Source organism: Peromyscus californicus, unplaced genomic scaffold, assembly GCF_007827085.1.
Source record: "Peromyscus californicus insignis strain IS unplaced genomic scaffold, ASM782708v3 Scaffold_19__1_contigs__length_69161282, whole genome shotgun sequence".
Taxonomy (NCBI): Eukaryota; Metazoa; Chordata; class Mammalia; order Rodentia; family Cricetidae; genus Peromyscus; species Peromyscus californicus.
Genome location: NW_026294491.1, coordinates 33,081,483 through 33,087,908, shown reverse-complemented (window position 1 = coordinate 33,087,908; position 6,426 = coordinate 33,081,483).

Genomic DNA, 6,426 nt, shown 5'->3' with positions numbered 1-6,426 from the left:
GTCATTTATTGTCATCACAGTGACTAGTTCTGAATTTCAGCAAAAATTGCTGTCCATTGCAAAATGAGTTTTCTGACCAATACTGACAGCATCACTAATCTATATGCAAAGCAAACAAGAAATCCCACAATCCCAAAATGTCTCCCCCGACAATAAGAAGCACACATACACATACACCTTACAAAAACACAACAGTGGAAGCCAAAATATACAAGTGAAAGCCAAAAAAAAAAAAAAAAGCCCAAACAAAGAAATTTGAGACAAAAAAAAAAATGTCATTTAGTTTATTTGGTGTTGGCTGTCTACTTCTGGGCATGGGGCCTACCCTCAAGTGTGGTTTATATAGTTAATGGGATTTCACTGGAGAAAACTGATTTTTCATTTGCAAAAGGATGTCAATTACAGATAGTTTCTTGGTATTTTAAAAAATTAGGTTGTTTCTTTTCTTGATGTTTAGATTCTTTTGAGTTCTTTGTATATTCCAGATTTATTAATTGTTTGTCAGATTATACCTGGTAAAGACTTTTATTTCCATATCCTGCTTCTTCAATTGATCACCGGTTTTCTGTGCTCTACAGACATGTGTCCTGAGGTTCCACCCACCACTTGTTGACCTTATTTCCTATTGCCTATAGTCCTATGCAGAAAGTTCTTACCTATGTCTATACCTTGAAGTGTTTTATTTATTTATTTTTTTCTATCCTTTCCTCTAGCAGTTTCAGAACTTCAGGACTTATATCAGAGCCCTTAATCCATGTCGCGTTGATTTTTGTTCAGGTCAATGAATACGGATCTAGTTTCATTCTTCTACAGATACATAACCTGTTTTCTTGCCATCATTTACTGAGGAGGCTGATTTATTCCAATGAGTGCATGTGTAAATGTCAGGTGGCTGTAGCTGCATGAGTTGAAATCGGTGTCTTTTATTGCATTCCGCTGATCTACACATCTGTTTCTGGGTCAATGCCATGCTGGTTCTGTAACGATGGCTCTGTGACATACATTGAAATCAGGTATTGTGGTACTTCTAGCTTTATATATATATATATATATATATATATATATATATATATATATATATATATATATATATATTCAGGAGCTCTTTGGTTAGCTGTAGACTTCTGTGCTTCCAAATGAATTTTAGCCATGTTGATCCACTTCTGCGAAGAATGGCTTTGGGATTTTGATGAGGATTACATTGTATCTATAGATTGTTTTCAGTAAAATAGCCATTTTCATAATATTGATTTTCCCCCCAATCTGTTAACATGGGAGCTCCTTTATCTTCTAGTGCAGTCTTTACTTTCTCATTTTTCTCTAGAGTGCTCTAAGATTTTCATTGCAGAGGACATTTTGATCATTTGTCCAGGTGATTGTGAGTAAGATTGCTTTCCTCAGCATGTTTGATGTGTGTGTGTGTGTGTGTGTGTGTGTGTGTGTGTGTGTGTGTGTGTTTGTGAAGACTGATGAGTTTTGTGTGTTAATTTTATATCTTATCACTTTGCTCAAAGTATTTCTCTCTGCCCTAGTAGTTTTCTGGTGGTGTTTTATGCTCTTTTATGTATAGAATAACATCTGCTTTTGTTTCTCTTGTCTCATTGCTCTAGCTAAGACTTGCAGTACTATACTGAAAAAATAGTGGGGAAAATGGGCAACCTTGTCTTACTTCCATCTTTTTCTGAAATATTTTGAAGTTTTTGCCATTTAGTATAATACTGACTTCTTGTATTTAGACATTATGAGCTTGAGATATGTTCCCATAGTCCTGATTCATCAGGATTTTGTCGTGAAGTGGTGTTGGACTTCATAAAAGTCCTTTTCTGTGTCTATATAACCATGTGGTTTCTGTCCTTGAGTCCATTTATGTGATGTATTACTGTGGTGATGTATTGTGTACCCTAATAAAATTTGCCTGAAGATCAGAGAACAGAACAAGCCACTAGATTAAACATAGATGCCAGGCAGTGGTAGCACATACCTTTAATCCCAGTACTTGGGAATCACATGCCTTTTATCCCAGCACTTGAGATCTCATGCCTCTGCTACCAGTATTTGGGAAGCACACATGCCTTTAACCCTAGCACTAAGAAGGAAGTAATATGGCTGGGCAGAGAAAGGTATATAAGGTATGAGGAGACAGGAATTAAAGTCCTTTTGGCTACATGTTTTTCAGCTGAAGCTTTTTTGTCTGAAGCCCTTTTTTGGCTGGACCCCTTTCAGCTGAGGACTCAGAGACATTCAATCAGAAGATATGTGGAGTTGGCGAGGTAAGAAGTAGCTGTGGCTTGTTCCTTTGTTTCTCTGATCTTTCAGCATTTACCCCAATATCTGGTTCCAGGGTTTTTATTAAAACACCGTTTTAGCAATTCGTGTTACATATTACATGTATTGATTGGCACATATTGAGCTATTGTTACCTCTTTGGGAAGAAACCAAATTGATCACAGTTAGTGATTTTTTATGTGTCCCTAAATCCAGTTTGCAAATATTTTATTGATAATTTCTGCATTCTATATTCATGGGTATGTTGGATTGTACTTAAATCCATCCATCCATCCATCCTTCCTTCCTTCCTCCCTCCCTCCCTCCCTCCTCTCTCTCTCTCTCTCCCTTTCTCTCTTTCTTTCTTTGCATCTTTATCCATTTGGGGTCCTAGGATGATAAAGATTTCATAAAAAGAGTTTAGTATTGTTTCTTCCCTTTCTATGGACTAATGGAGAAGCAATGATGTTAGCCTTTCTTTAAAGATCTGGCAAAATTCATCAGTGTTTTCTTCTGGTTCTGGATTGCTTGTAGTCTGGTTAAGTTTTCTTACTGTTTCAAAATCACTGCAAGTACCTCTGCCTAAATTGTTTATTTCATACTGTTTCAATATTGGTATATTGTATATATCTAAAGATTAATACATTTTTGTATTTTCCCATTTATTGCAGTATATATTTTAAGATGTGTCCTGGGCTGGAGAGATGACTCAGAGGTTAAGAGCACTGACTGCTCTTCCAGAGGTCCTGAGTTCAATTCCCAGCAACCACATGGTGATTCACAACCATCTGTAATAAGATCTGGTGCCCTCTTCTGGCCTGCAATCATACATGCTGTATACATAATAAATAAATAAATCTTAAAAAAAATTCTTTAAAAAAATGTGTCCTTATGACTCGAGTTTCATTGTTATCTTTTCTAATGACCCCCTTTTCACTTCTAATTTTATTGATTTTGGCCTTCTCATTCTTTAGATTTGGTAAAGAGTTAATCATTCTTGCTTATCCTCACAAAGAACTAACTCTTTGTTTCCTTGATTATTTATATTATTTATTTTTTAATTCACAATTTGATTTGCTCTTGTCTTCCTAAGATCCTAAGGTGTTTCTTAATTTTTTTTTTAAATTTATAATCTCTGGTTTCTTTTAAAGTGATTTTAGGGATGCAAAGGGGGTTCAAGGATGGAAAGAGAAGAGAAGAAATGATGTACTTATATATTTTTTATTTAATAACTCATTTTTTAATTTTACATCCCTACTGCAATTTTTTCCTCCCTCTTCTCCTCCCATTCCCTCTCTCCACCTCCCTTCCCCCCTCCTCCCATCAACCCACTCCTCCTCTGTTTCTGTCCAGAAAGGGGCAGGTTTCCCAGGGGTATCAACAAAGCATGGCATATCAAGTTGCAGTAGGACTAAGTACCTTCCCTTACCTTAAGCTGGGAAAGGCCATTCAGTATGAAGAATAGGATCTCAAGAGTTAGCCAAAGTGTTAGGGATAGTCCCTGCTCCCACTGTTAGAAGTCCCACAAGTGGATCAAGCTACACAACTGTCACATATATGTAGAGGGCCTAGGTCAGTCCAAGGCAGGGTCCCTGGTTGTTGGTTCAGACTCTATGAATTCCTATGAACCCATGACAGGTGTTTCTGTGGGTTTTCTTGTGATGTCCTTGGCCACTCTGGTTCCCACAGTCCTTCCTCCTCCTCATTGTCAGCAGGATTCCTAGAGCTTGGCCTAATGTTTGGCTGTGGCTTTCCATCAGTTACTGGATGAAGGTTCTATGATGACAATTGGGGTAGTTACCAATCAGATCACAGGATATGGCCAGTTCAGTCTATACATCCACTATTGCTAGGAATCTTATTTTAGTTAAATTAAATTTTTTTATTAATGTATAACTACATATAATAGTTTTATTGTGTCATTTTTAGACATGTGCATAATGCACTATGGCAGAGGGTAGTCGGCCAGATCTAGTGTGCATTCTCTGAACTCACAACGCACGTACTTTGCATGGGTGGGCTGGGTGAATGGGGTGACCCCACATCACTTTAATTCTAGCTAATACTTAAAGGTTCTAGTTATTTCAATGAAGTAAGAAACAGATAACACATTCAGATCAGAGGTATATAAGACTATCTTGATGGGCGGTGGTGGCACACGCCTTTAATCCCAGCACTTGGGAGGCAGAGGCAGGTGGATCTCTGTGAGTTCAAGGCCAGCCTGGGCTATCGAGTGAGTTCCAGGAAAGGCGCAAAGCTACACAGAGAAACCCTGTCTCGAAAAATTAAAAAAAAAAAGACTATCTTTATCTGCAGATGACATGTTTTTACATAAAAGCATTAAGAATATAGTAAGTACTTAAAAAATAATACATAAAAAAGATCTATCTGGCCCCTATCAGAAAGTTCAGGAAAGCTTCAGAGAGCCAGAACACACAAGAAATTAAAACATACCTTTCACTAACTGACCATCACGGTATGCAACATTAAAAACACAATGCCATTTATAAATTCTGCAAAATAGTGAAATACTTAGACACAAAATTAACATATACAGAAGCTACATTTCAGAATGCTGAGAAATAAATGAGAAATGCTGTGTTCATAAAAAGGATTCAAGTATTAAATATGTCAATTCCTTCCTAACTTATCTGTCAATTTAATAGTTCTTTTTCTTTTGATGTAATCTTTATATAGTCATTTTAATGTAGTTCTTATAAAGCCCCCAGTATGACTTTTATACACATAGACACACTCATTTGAGAATTCATACATACAGCAGACCTTAAGTTAGCTGAAGCCATCTTGAAAAGCAAATAGGAAACAGGAAGAATTCTTGTTAAGGGTTACTCCATACTGGCAGTGCTAAAGGAATATGGCATTACCAGAATGATAAGCACACAGATTAATAAAGCAGAACACCTCAAAATAATCCTACACATGTACAGCCAAATGTGAAAAAGCAATTAAATAGGTTTTGTGTAATATGTTTGACTCACTTGTGTCTCCCATTGACACACACTCTCTCATATACACACATGCACAAGGATACACAATATACTAGTTAAAGCTCTCGTCCTTAATGCAACTCTATCTGCAGATGCAATCTTTACTAGGTTAGTAGGGTTAGATGAGTCTGTGTGGTGGGACCTTATCACTATGCTAGTACCTTTATAGGAAGAGCCAGAGAGAAATTGCTTTCTCCCTGTATTGGATAGTGGTTTCCTCTGAGATTGATAGAAACACTCTATCATGTAGGGAAGCTCATGAAGAAAGAAAGCAAACAACTCAAATATCTTCAGGAATTCCCTGAAACTGACCAGGTTCACTAGGTTCCTCCCTTCCCCAAAATTCATTAATAGTAGAGACTGCTGAGAGTCACGCTAAACTAAGCCCAACCACCTGGAAAACGTACAGAGCAACCCCAAGGATACTGGAAGAAGCAGAAACCACCTGAACTGCCTGGAAGAGCCTCAAAGCAACTGAGCCATCTGGAAAGAACTCTTTCCAACCCGCTGAGCTGCATGAAGGGTGTGCAGTGTGCTCCAGGATTCTAGGTCTTGTGATCTGTCACCTATGTTGGGGTGGGTTTTGGGGGTGCAGCTGTCTTTGAGTTATTTCTACTCCTGTAAGTAACACCTCATTCATATTCCTGCCAGTAAACCCCAATAAAACTCATTGGTCCACGAAGTTGGACTTTGAGTATATCAGTACTTTGGTCTGTGGTGGTCTTTCAATTGGGAGTAAGTAGACAGTGAGTGTTGTGTCTCCTCATATAAATCTTCCTTAGCATTTTGCAATGCTCAGCGTGTAGCTTTTATACATGCAAATTCTGTCATAATGAGATAGCACCTGACCACAGGCTGGGTAGGAAGCCTGGCCTCAGAAGCTCCTAGGTTGTGTCTAGGATGCTAGACACTCATAGTTTGGGCTCAAGACTCAAACACCCTCCTTGCCTTTTCAACTGAACTCTAATCTCTAGCTCTTTTAAATCCATCGTGTGCATGTGATCACTGGACTTCAGCAACTCCCTTGTCCCCTTTGCTATGGCAAATTCATACTAAGTGTTCAGGTCTCAGTTGGAAGTCAATTTGAGGGGGCCTGATGAAATCTTTGGATCATTTCCTTTCAAAAAAGAACATCTTATAATGTTTTGAATGT